At 41.6% G+C, this 13,785-nt stretch overlaps 1 protein-coding gene across 6 annotated transcripts in view; it reads right to left on the reverse strand.

Annotated features, from left to right (window-relative positions):
- Window positions 1-13,785, reverse strand: part of znf438 (zinc finger protein 438) — a 41,603-nt gene that overhangs the window by 13,460 nt on the left and 14,358 nt on the right. For all 6 annotated transcript variants that reach the window (XM_046371148.1, XM_046371147.1, XM_046371143.1 and 3 more), the window contains one exon: window positions 2,873-2,969. The gene's annotated coding sequence lies outside the window, so the exon portion shown is untranslated. The remainder of the gene's footprint in view (window positions 1-2,872; window positions 2,970-13,785) is intronic.

Consider the following 13,785-nt stretch of genomic DNA (forward strand, 5'->3'; position numbering starts at 1 on the left):
GCTGGATATGCAGGTGAAAAGGTAATGTTACAAACGAGAGTATACTTACACTTGGTGGTAACTGTCAAAGCAAAGATATAATTACATCATACAGGCAGCAGGCTGACGTTGAAATCTTTATTAACTTTTAAACCGCTTTTTAAAAGAAGTCTCCACGAGACGTTACATTCAATGCGACACTGCAACAGAACTGCTGTCACAAATATGGAGACATGGACTCACAACACTATAGAATGCTCCCTTTAAAAACAACACAATGTTCAAGCCCAGGATGGCTCTTGCCGACATCAACTTGTACCCATTTTTCAAAGACAGACTGTACTGGTTAAACAGATTCTATAGACAGAAAACTGACATTCTGGATGTACTTCATTAAAAAGGCAATGGTGTAGAGACTGTGTTTCTATGCCGTTTCATAGGGGAGGTCAGTAAGCTTTTGTGGGAAAGACAACAAAGGAAGAAGTATTGCTTAATTGGTGCTTAATTACATATGCTGCTACAGAACCCAGGGAGAAGCCACTACTAGGGCCAGAACAAATTGGTCATTTCAGATTTGAAAGAAAAAACATATACCCTCTAAGGACAGGGTAGAATCAGTTCTAAGGACTGGTTTCAGTCATTTCTCAAGCAAAAATGTCAAACATTAGCTGATTACAGGATCTTAAATCTAAGAATTTACTGCTCTTCTTAGTCTTTTATGACAGTAAATGAAGAGTCTTTTGGTTTGGACTCTTGGTTGGACAAAAGAAGCAATTTCAAAAGGTCACTTTGGTCTATGAGAAATTGAAATGAGCATTTTTTTTTCATTTTTTGATAAATTACTTGTGACAATAATCTGTGACTGACAACATAAATTGCAGTCCTACTTTAGATTTTTAGTGGCATTTGAAACATGACTTGAACTTGCACCAGAAGACTTGCATCAGAAGAAAGCAGGTGTTCAGATCTAAATCAACCCTGCATTAAAACAAGTAAAAGGGGCTGTGAGAGATGAACTACAATCCAGGTGGTCCAGTTGAACACATCTGTGAATCTGAAAGCTTTTCACAAAGGATTTTACACCTCTGGTAAGCAATTATTTTATCTTTCATTGTGATAATCTTAATCTTAACTTTAAAAAGCAACATACTTTGAATTTGCACTTTTATTGACTTTTATTGGTGAATTATGAATGCACTATATCAGACCTATAGATCCTGGTCGTGAGACGCAAGTTATTTTCCTTGTTAAATTCTGTCCTCTGGATTACAAAAAACTGTGTTACATGATATTCCATGCCCCCAAAATTATAAACAAATGTCCCATTGTACACGCTCCCCGCTGTGGCTGCACACTGTTTCTGAAAACTGTGATGTCTAATCATTTATATTCTTATTATCATTTGTGCAGATCTTCAGTACCCCAAGCTCCTCCGGCGCAGTGGCTCAATGGCCAACAGTGCTGAGTTTGTATAAACAGCTCCCAGAGGTGACTGCGTGTTCAATTGTGAATATAAAATAGCATGAATGCTAAATCACCATTTTCTGCCTAAATAAAGACTTTGGAAACAAAATCTTTTTTGTAATCTTGACAGTTATTCACACTACTACAGCTTCGGTTTATCCTTCATGTCTGTCTCCGTGTCCATCCAGAGGCCTAAAATTGAGCCTCTGCTAAGGTGTCTTTGTTGGGTTATTAAAGCTGTAGGAAACACTGTCAGCCAGGATCAAAGCCAGCCTTGGACCATAATGATCACTGATGCTGCTGTTAAATTAGACGTCAGACGTGAGTGCTGTTCGCTCTAATGGGGGATGATTTCGCTCTACTAGCAGAGGAGGTTAAAAGAGGCAGTAGACCGGGTACGAGAGAGGAGAGGACGCCCAGGGAAAAATGTTGAAACAACTAGCACAGCATGACACAACATTAACAGGTCATGTAAACACTGTCTTTAATGTTACTCAGAGATGTGTCATGATTAAAACACTACTTATGATCCCAGATTACGGCCAGATTGGCGATGACAGGTGCGGAGGGAAACCTTGATGTTACAACGACTTGCATAAGCTTCTAATCTCACATTAAGTCCAGTGCAAACACTGATGAGGAGGCAGTGAGGGGAAAGTGGAAGGTAGAGAGGATCAAGGTATATCTAAGAGATTGCAGAGGAAAAGGGGAAATGGAGGGAAATGTGATGGCTGGATAGATGAGCTATTTTTATAATGAGGTCAGTGTGAGCTGTGGGATTTCATTCTCCTGGGAGACACACACACACACACACACACACACACACACACACACAGGGGAAGTGTGGCGATGCATCGCTCATGCTGAGTGGGGCCGTCTCTGTCCACAAGAAGATGAGGAGACAGACAAACCCAGATGTCAGAGAGAAGATCTTAACCTGACTCGTTGGCACAGTCTTCTATTCCTACTCCAGTACTCAAACACAAGGACGTGATGCTTAATTATTGAACAAGACTGACATTCAGTCATCTTGCCTTTGTTTCAGAGCAAACAAACCTCACCACTCCCACTGTCTCTCATCCAGAGGATTTTGCACTGCTACCAGACACTACCCAAATATATCCCATTAAGTGCAATCTCAAGATTCAAGAGCAATTAAAAAAAAAAAAAAAAAAAACTGAACTCCTGATTTTCTTGTGACTTTGTCTCAGAGCGCTTTTTAATTTACTGTTTATGGTAGTAAATATAGCATTTAGTACCCTTTATTTATTCTTGAACATAATAGGTCTATTTTATTTAGGTTTTCTGTCCTGTCTCTGTTATTTTAAGATTATCTGTTCTTGTACTGTGATACTTCAGTTTCCCTACGTGGGATCCATGAAGTGTATCTGTCATGAACACAGATGATGTTCAGCCAAACAGAGCTTACCGACTGGATGATCCTTCCTCCTAAGCTGCTCCCTCGCTCCTCCTCTTCCTGGGTGGTGCCCGGGATGTGGTCCTGTCCCCCCCTCTCCACACTCCCCCTGTAACCACATCAAACAGTAACACTTTAAGCAAATCATGTAAATAATACTAATAATAATAACAAACAATAACTCTGTAACTAATTTGCTATGCAATTATCACAGTTATTATGGAGTCTTAAAGTGTTCAATAAATAAACAAGACATGAACAATTATGTTCATGTAATTATTATATAAAAGCTAAAGTTATCATCATGAAATGGCTTCAGCTAAATGGATGCTGCTTGCTTGCTGATAGTTTAGCATCCTGGGTGACTGAGAGCAGATGTGATTGGCTGCAAGGTGGGGTGGGGGGGCGCGGGGGTGACAGTTATCACCAAAAAGATGATTTCTGTTGTATTTTTTCCATGCATTCACCAGAGGATGAGCATTACTTTACAAATTCCTGGAAGCATTAGACGAAGAGTCTCTCAAATGATCTGTTTGCATCAAGGTATAAAGTGTAACATGGCACGACGACAAAGTACATTCAGCTGCGACAAGATTCACACACTGACGGCTTTGCATGGCCTGTTTCACAAGTGTGTGCTTACATTCATTCACTCACACACACACACACACACACACACACAGACTCTCTCTTATGTCTCCCCTTGCTCTCTCTAAATGTCTGTCGCTTTGGCCCTCCATTAAGTCAAGCAAGCACTCGTTTAGCCAGCGTCTCAGCAGTTGGGGGACACAGGCTGCCCACTCAGTCAGATTCAGCCGTATTAAATAAATAAGGAGCGCTCTTCTGTGTAAATTATTCATTTAACACGCCTTATCCTCTTCCAACAACCTTGTTAGAGCAACTCGGGAGTGGAGAGGGGGCGAGCGCGAGGAGCAAAAGGAGGGGAAGCAGAGGGGAAGAGGCAGACACCGCGGCTCATGTGCGACTCAGCAGAACCTGTGGTGCATCTCTAAGCTCTCTGGGCGTTCAGTCGTTGGGGGGGGGGGCTAATTCGTCCTGACACCTCCTTTGTTTCAGGAGGAAAAGAGCTGCAAACTCACAGCTACACATTTACTCCCATGCACATACGCACACACATTTGAGCACACACTGACATGTACAAACGTAGAGAGAAAGAGCATAAGAGAGGAATTTTAGTGCATATTCATAGAATAATCATTACAGTTGTCTGGATGAATTATTGAGAGATGAGAGTCCGGGACACGCAATGCTGGAATGCACGAGCTGTTTTTCTGTATTGCCTGAACTCAAAGTCAGACAACACAGCAAGTCATCCGCTCTAAACAAGCTGATTCTGATGAGCTGGAATCGGGATGGAGAGAAAAATGCTTATTGTGAAGAAACAACTGTTGTAGATATTAAGGGACAACTGGAGGACAACTGCAAAGAGCATAATGAAATTCACGGCATGACTGAGGAAACATTTAATGCAGAGTTATACAAATTATTCTAAGGCTATACACACAACTTTAATTTAAATATCAAAGTATGCACCGAGGGCAAGATAGTTTATTTTTAACCCTGCAAAGTGACTAGTCAGAAACCTGCATTGAAATAAAACTTAATTCCTAATACTTGAAAACTCCACACACTGACACTTAAGCTCCAAAGTATAGAGTAATTCATTCCAGATATGAGGGGAATCTAATGCTAAAGCAGTCACTGTAGGTCTGAGTTAACATGATTTACGTGAAACTCCAGCCTCTCTTGCGACTGCGTATCATAGTGAAAGCAGTTTGGAGAAAAGGTCTACAGGGAAATTGAGTTCCCTTTTCTCTGATACCATATATTAGCTTCAAGGGCAAATACCAAGCAAACTGTATAATACAGCTGAATCTGACTGGGAATTTCAATGGTTAATTTACTCATGGTCCCAGGATCAACGCAGTACAGACAGAACCTGCTCTCACTCCCTCTCTCCCTCACTCTCTCTCTCTCTCTCTGTGTCTGACTCCAGTGTTCAGCCCCAGAGCGGGAGGTTGTTATGTCAACTCTGACAGTGCTCATTATCAGCCTCTATGCTTTGAATTGGAGTTAACAGGCTTTGGCCCGGGCAGAGGCCAGCTAGACCCGACTGCTACAATAGGATCAGTGTGTGTGTGTGTGTGTGTGTGTGTGTGTGTGTGTGTGTGTGTGTGTGTGTGTGTGTATGTGCGTATCCCTGTGTGTGCGTATCCCTGTATGTGCTGTGAGTTAATCACAAAATGTTCTTTCATTTCTAAATCACACCCGCAGGCCACTGTACATTACAGAAGAACTGATACACAATGTCCAATGACATCCGCTTATTTTCATTTTCACTCCCTAACTCCTCTAATAACAGCATCTTGCTACCAAAAAGTTTCTATTTGAGTCTGTACATGAACTGCTGCTGCTGTGCAGTATGTCATCACTGAGTATTTCCCAGTGAATGGTTATTACAATGGGATTAGCTCTGAAGAGAATGCAGCGGATAATTCTATGGTTTCAACAATAAAATACAAATAGTACCACTACTACTTCCATTACCATGTTCTACAAGGTGATGAACACTTTTCTATTTGTGAGCAGCTTCATGTGTGAACTGCTTTCTTTCTGATCACAGTGTAGAGGAAAGTATGACTCATGGATGAAAGGCAAACAAAACAAGCTAACTTAGCAAGGTAACATTACAGCTTATCTTGAGTAACAGGAAAAATACTGATTTTTCATTCTTGAGTGGATTTAGACAGATGACCTTAACATCTGATCAACACCAAAAACAGCACTGCATTAAACAACACCACCTTCAAAAGCATAAGGGAATGTGTTGGGGGATCATCAGAAACCAAAAGACTGAGCCTTTTACAATACTTTAAGACAGGATTTAACAGATTTCTTAAGTTATCACTTTTATTATCTGTTGGCTCGTGCACTTCACATTAGCCAAGTTAAAAAGTCCTGTACAACTGAAGCTACAGAAGTAGCGTACAGCTGCTTTGCCTGCTTCTTCCTGCAGAGTAAAGCTCAATCCACAAACTCTGTCCTCCGTCAGCAGGTCACAGTCCGCAAGACAAGACGTCCTGTCCAAGCTCTCCTGCACGCTTTTAGACGAGGTCATCACCAGACTAATTGTTCCGATGATTGAACTGAATAAATCACTCTTTATATTTGCACGCTCTGCTACTTTGTACTGAAAGGGCCGCACAAGTTTCCTTCAGACAAATCAAGTTCCAGCTTATGCTATCTTCGTACGAAGAAAACAACATTGTTTTTACTATCTCCATCAATTACTTCATTTATTCCACTCTTCATAGTTCTACGCCCACAGTCAAACCAGGAAGCTGACGGTAAAACTGTGGGCCTTGATCAAACAATAAATTAAGCAAGAGTAAGTTATCAACATGTGTTTTTGGTAAGACAGACGAATGACAGACAACAGAAACTGGTTTTGTTTATAGGAGTCCTTGATTTATCCTCTGAAACAGAATGTATCCGTCATAGTCTTCTGATAGGTTTGTCTCATCTCCTGATGCTATCAGGTGTCTCTACGGGCATTCATGATATCCCGGAGCCTTTTCTGATCCTCCTCCCTCAGGCCCATAACCACCTAGCAATGTCAATGATTACAGTCGTGATTAAGGCTTTTCTGATGTTTATGCAGACCCTGATATGGCAGATGGGATAAAAAGCAGGTAGAGCTCTGTGTTTGTGTCAGTGTGCACGCTTGTCTGCATGTGCCTAGAAGGGAGGATGAATGTCATTACGCCCAGGCTCTGTGGACATACAATCATAATGACACAACAACAGTCATTCCGCATATTAGAGCTGCTTCTTCCTCATGCTCCACCACCTACACAGGCCTATAGAAACCACACTGTGTTGCGCAGACATATGAAGCTTTATATTCAGAATGAGTACAGTATTTAGGCACAAGGTGGTGGGAGGATACATTTATTTCTTCAAGGCTTACTATAAAACTTTGCTGGTTTTGCAACAGGCGCTGGAAAAAATATTACCAAAACCTTCCAATTTCCATGTCAGTGTTTAGCTGGACAAAAAGTGCAGACTCTAATGCCTCACCTACAGTTTATTGACTTAACCTTCAATCTATCTGTTGTACAGTGTGTCTGGCAATGGCCAAGTCCTTTACATTACTTTATAAACAAGCTGCTTTTCCCATATATTTAATCTCTGGGCTGAATGAGAAGGACAAAAGTGTGAGGTGTCCCACAGCTGCAGCACTGTAACCTAAATTAGCCCAGACCACATGAAAAGCTGTCGTCTCTATTCCAGGCCGGGGCGGGAAAATTACAGCCCTGCTTCTCTCTACTCTAGCATTAAACCTCAATTAGCGCACAACTACACAGATGATGTCATCACCGAGGGACCCAAGAGCCCTGAAAATAAGGGGTGCTTTGCTTTACAGAGACAGACGCTCGCAAACCACCTCAAACTTTCAGGTCCTCTCTGAACAGCTCAGCTGCTAAGAAAAGTTGTTTATTCCAACTGACTGGAAAGAAATAAGGTGATGTTCTTGTGATATGCCTGAAAAAATAAAAGCATTGAACCTCAGGCCTGGTTTGGCTAAATTTATCAGGAATTTTAATCCTGAGTCGTGACTGGAGTTTTCCCCTTGAGATCAGAGGTCAGTAAGGTAGGACAAGAAAAACTCCTGTTTGACCTCCAGCGACCTGGCAAGAGAGTGAGGAGGAAGATGAGGAGGAGGAGGAGGGCAAGGGGCCTGGCTCCTGTCCAAACACTGACTGTCTCAGAAAACCAGCTATATTATTACACAACTAAATCATATAATCCTTTGATAGGGAAATTTCACTTTTGCAGCAGACATTGAACTCAGCCTCAAAAGGTACATTTTAATACAACATGGGTGCTAATTTAAATTTGACCATCATTCAGTCAAGGATAAAGGAGGATCAAAAAAAATGTGCTTCTTGTTCTACGGATGTAGGCTGTCTCATCACTGTAGGAATCTTAAAGTGGGATGAGTTCTACATTAGTAAAGAAAAGAAACAAAACAAAGCAAAACAAAACTAGTGATAGACTAAGTACCTGCATAGCTATTGATCAGTATTCACTGATATTTAGCATTTTTCTTTCTTTATCAGTATTTGTGTTTTTCATTCCCAACAAAAATGTTAATAACAGCAGATATATATTATAGTATCTATATTTTGTGTTAATAATGTCATGTCTGCAAAGCAACTAGTAACTTGAGTAATCAAACAAACACAATGGCCTCGACATTCCAAACTCGGACATCAAGATTTTTATTTTTACTGCAAATAAACATCAGATCTGTTATCAGTCTTCTTGATTACTAATAATTGGTACCAGCCCTGAAAAAACATGTTGGTCGATCCCTCCTTTGTGTAACCCACCCCACACATAGTGGGCAGGAACGCAGAAGTCACGGCAGTGTGTGCGTAGTTACACTGCAGCATAAATTTGCAGATATCACATATCTTCAACTGCTCTGCCCTCACAAAACTCCAAGTCCCAACTTCAACCACAGCTGGTATATTTTATATTACCATGAGGAGCTTGCCAGGCAAATCGTGTATTGTTATAACCAAGCTAAAAATATACGTCCATGAAATGTTAGGCATGCACTGATCCAACTTTTTCTCAGGCGATACTGAATACATTACCTCAACCCAGAGTATCTGCCAAAGCATAAATAGGATACCTGTGCTTTTCAACTAATTAATTAATGACAAAGAACAAGCTTCGCTGAGTACAATCACATGATAATCCACTGGAAAGAAGGCCTAAACTAAGATCCAAGTTGCAATAACCCAGAATTATCCTTTCACAGTGCTCTAGGAAGAAAAAACATAAAACCCAGGACACAGCACTCCCTGGGCAGTTATTGTAGGCAGTCCCTCTTGCTGCAGGGTCACTGTTCCTTCATGTCGTACAAAGGAAGGAGCACCTTCAACACAGCTCAGCATGGGAACGCTCCCAGGCACCACCTCGTACCTTTCTCCTCTTTGTAACAGAGTGAGCCGTTCCCCACACTGTGTGAATTATGCATCGAACCTCCCAGCAACTTCTCACCAGTTGTTCAAGCAGGCTGCCCGAGGACCACAAGTCCTCTTCGGTGTACCTCCACCTGAAGAGAAGGATTGCTCTCACATCTTCAAAGTGAAGTCAATCACGCCATAGATTGTTAGTACCACCCAGTGGGTTTACAAAACTTTTACTCGGTCTCTCACAGGTGCAGAGAAAGGGGATGGGGCCCACATTTCTCTGAAAGTGGAACAGATTTTTTTTTTTTTTTTTTTAGAGCCAAGCTCTGACAAAAACTTCGAGCAAGGGTGGGTGGGAGCAGTGAGGGGGGTGGCTGAGATCAAAAGCCTGCAAGTTCCTGGCGAGCGGACCCAATCAGCCAAGAGGGCCAAGGAGAGGAGGAGAGACAAGCGCTTCCTTTTTAAATTGATCCCACTGAGACCCTCAAGGTTCCCCTCGCAGGACTCGCAGAAAAGCGATAAAAATCTGGCCCTGTGGATCTGACGAGGAACTGGGAGGGGAGAAGGCGAAGAAGAAGAAAGATGGTTTCGGGGGAGAGAAACAGAAAGAACAGAGGGGAACTGTGGGGAGAAAGAGGAGCCAGTTGAGGCAGATCAAGGGAAGACAAGGGAGACAAGAAGGGTGGGCTCATTCTCAGAGGGTGCATCCGGGCATCGTTGTGTGCCAGCGAAGAGACAGAGTGGGGAGGACTGGTGCTATCAGGTATCAAACCACTGCTACACGTCTGATGAGGTGCTCAACCAATCAACCACGGGTGTATCTTTATCCCGGCCAGGTCCTGGCAGCTGAAATGTTGGATCATTTTGTGCTGGCCAGAGATCAGACTCTGGATGAGGCTGGTGTCGTTATCCACAGCATGTTCAGGCCTCAAAGGAACAAGCGCTATCAGAGCAACCCAGAGATCACGAAGCCTGCCAGACACACCGCAGACCTGCCCAGTCGACTCCAGGAGCACAAAAAACACACAACACGGTGGTTGGTGTGTGTGTCCTCTCCAATTCCATGGATGTATTTTACAGTATAATATGAAGCCATTATCACAGGATCCCACAGTCATGAAAGAGTAAATTTCAACAGTAAATTTTCTCTTGCGATGTCAAATGTCATGACTGAATAACATTTTGGACTTTTCAAAAACACTGCTGAACAACTTCCACAACCTACAAATGTGATTTCTCTCTGGTTTGTTAAAGAATTTCTTTCTTTCTTTTTTGTAAGGGCAACAGCAGGACACGCAGAGGCAGCCGCCAAGCAACAAAAAGTCAGAGACTGTCAGAGTTGACAGAGTTGACAGATAATGTTTCCCTGATGTTGCCCTTTTTTCCTGGTTGTATAAGGAAACATGTAGATGGATGCATTATCATAACTTATTCTAAATTTAATTAGCAGTAAATATTCTGTGTGTAGCATCAAGGGGACTACAAACTTACATTTCATTGCGCAGCCCAGTGTTGGACAAGGACAAATTAATTACCTTGACCTTGTTTTATCTGTTGACCTTGTCCAAACAGATCTGCAGCTAAATAATGTCAGCCAGTGTCAGCAGCCAACTTACATGATGACGCATGTCAAATGCTGACAGGACATTTTACATGGCTTGGGGGGTGTTGACAAAAAAAGTTAGAGCAAGCATCTCTCAAAACAGTTTGTCAGATAGCTGTTGCAATATTATCATTTGTCCTTGAGTAACATACATTAGTTAACAAAACAGAAAACAAGCAGAGGTTTGTGTGTTTGATGAGTCAATCATGAACAGGTACACAGAACACGTTTTAGCTAGAGGTCAGTGTCAGGAGGTGGGTGGAGACATACCAAATGATGCCAAAGGTGCAGAGGTACAGCTAAGCCGTCAGCCAACAGTCTTCATTGAAAAAAACTTCTTAAGATGTAATTTTAAGAAACAGAGATGAGTTTTAAGGAGTCTAATCAATGCCAGGAGAGGAACTTTGATGTTGTTTGTCTTTCCAGAATGTACTAAAGGGGTAAACAACCTGTTTTGTACTATCCTGATGAGCTGTGACAATAACAGTAGGTAAAATAGTTGATTAATGTGCAGAATATGTTCTAAGTACATTTTGGATTCTACAAAGGGATCTCTGTACAATAAGAAAACCAGATATGTTTACACTTTGAGCATCAGAATTCCTATGCCACTTTTAGTCCTCAGCCTGTCATGGCAGTCCTTGGTAAGTATCCCTGCAAAGCCTTGCTTATAAAAGCATATGAGGTCTCTCCACAGATTGGGCGGTATGACTTGGGGGCATAGGCCAAAAGAAGCTTGTTGTTAAACTAGAATTACCACAACAGTATGCAATAGTTTAGAAGTTGGAGATGTTTTCCAACTATGTTGAAAAAAATTCTGGTATCGTGACAACCTTGTTTTGCACCGGATTCAAACGTGGACATTTTTGACAGATTGTTTCAGGCATAGTGAACCACTAAGAGTGAGCAAGAGGAGGAGGCAGGTGGGAGGTGAAGTAAGAAGAACATGCTACACCAAGAAGGCTGTATTCCTCCACACGTCAGATACTGAGGACAAGTAAAGAGGCGAGGTAAGTAAACAAACGTTAAACAAATCATTCCTTTTGCATTGCAACGCTTGGTCAAACGGAGGACTGGTAGGCATCGGTATCTTAATACTGTATTATGATCTGAATAATTAGATATTAAAGTGGTGGATGAACAGCAACACCACTATCAGACACTCTGGCGGCAGTACTACTTAGCTCTGTAAGTGTTACAGTTAGGTTAGGCCACATTAAACCAACCTAGATGTGTAGCAGATGTCCACTCATATCATTTAAGATTTAGGTAGCCCTGGGTTGCACACCCTCTTGTGCCTGTGAAACACCTCCTCCAACCACACTCCTCTCCCTATGACACATGCCCTAGAAACACCTAACTATTCAACATCAATATTTGGACATTTGATTCAGCTGACACCGCAGAAGGAGCCATTAATTTAACTAGCTGAATAAAAAAAACGGCAGGAGAGGCGAATTTACGTGACCAGGGCTCAGTTGCCACAGGTAACCTTTTTGGAGGGACTTAGTGTGGCAAATTGATTGCCAAGAGCACAGACTCATCACGAGTGCTAATTTTCAGCAGCAGTGCACAGCAAAGCAGGGAAATAAGAGGCTCTATTTATAACTGAGGGAAACAGCAGAGGGGGATTAGCTTGTCATTAGAATAAAGAGCGTAGAAGAAGAATCAATTTCAGGGTTTAAAAAGCTGACAAACACAGTTCACTTATTCTTTCTCTCACTCCCTCTCTGCCTCTGGCTCTTAGCTCACCTTCTGACTGCACGGCCTATAACCTACAAGATATGGAGCTGAGGTGTTTTTTGTTTTTTGTTTTTTTGTTGTTTTTTTTTGATGAGGCAAGCTCAGATTTCAGCTTTCACTTCAACTCTTCTATGTGCAGCCTAATTAAAGTCAATTCAATGACATGACTGTTGAATGAAATGATACTGAGTTACCCTCATACCGCCAACAGCCCTATTCTGAGTTCTCAAAAATATCATATTACTCATTTCTGATTTAAGGAAAAAACTGCTTATGACTACAACTACATGAACAACAAATATCACTGACGCATAGTTATTCTTTAGAAACAGGCCATGTAAATTGTCTCTATGCACATGATTTTTGGAGTCAAAGTAAGAACCCAAAACAAAAACATCACATACATCCAGATAATCCTAGCAAACACATCATCATCAGCGCTAAATCTCTGTGACATGATCCGCATTGTTTGTTTCTGAGGGGCTCAATGCCACACTCAGCACAGTCTTTATCAGAGGCAGTATTCAGACTGAGAAGACGGGGCCCTAAATCTGTCAGTGAGTGAGAAACTTTAAAATACTAAAGATGGCGACAGGGACAAGTCATACAAGCGAGGACAGTAGCAGCTACTCCCAAACCAAAATAAATTAATTTAAAAAGGTTCTACTTTGGCACTGTTGCAGCCTCTTCTTTTTGTCAGTAGTCTCACTCAATATGCGACACACGGCACTATCTGACTGGCTACATGTCACAAGTAATCAACACTGACTAATCAGAATCTGCAAAGTAACTAGTAACTAAATTTATCAAATAAGTGGAAGTATAAAGTAGCAGAGAACACAAAATTGCACAGTATATGAGTAAATGTAAATGCTACACTCAAGATTTTTTTATGTAGAATTCAAATATTACCTATGGGTATCCTTGATAATAATAAATAAATGAAATAAAAATGATATAAATGAATAAAACACAGAAAAAAAACACTGACACTGATTGTTTTGTCAAAAAGATGTTCTCTCCTTTGGTTTTAATGATGGTGGTGGAGAGCCATCTAATGTGTCTCCTACAGGTGCTGAGATCTGCTGACTGTGAAGGCCACAACATGTGATTCACATCATTTATACGCTCATCAAAGCATTTAGCAAGCCTGTGCATCGGCTGTGGACGGGGGCATCGTCATCCTCTTTGATAAGATTTTTAATTTGTCACCAGTCTGTATGCTCTAAATGTGCTGCTTTTCACCAGCCTATTAATGTGTTTGATATTATCATTTCCATCATTAGGCCCTAAAAACATCAGGTTTCCCAGCATGCCTTACATAAGGTTTCCCAGCATGCCTCTGGTAACTAGACCAGGAAGACAGCTTGGGGCTGATCACCCAACAGTCAGGTGAGCCAAATTGTTCATCCTACCACCCCTCACCATATCCCCTCATCCTCTGACCTGGGCCATCATGTGCCCACTGTTTAACCTGGACAGGTTTTGGGGAGAGGAACCACACAGGAAACTGTGTTACAAACAGAGAACTGTTTTACAACAAATCCTGCAAACTATTCCACCAACGCCAT

Source organism: Scatophagus argus, chromosome 18 (assembly GCF_020382885.2).
Source record: "Scatophagus argus isolate fScaArg1 chromosome 18, fScaArg1.pri, whole genome shotgun sequence".
Lineage (NCBI taxonomy): Eukaryota > Metazoa > Chordata > Actinopteri > Scatophagidae > Scatophagus > Scatophagus argus.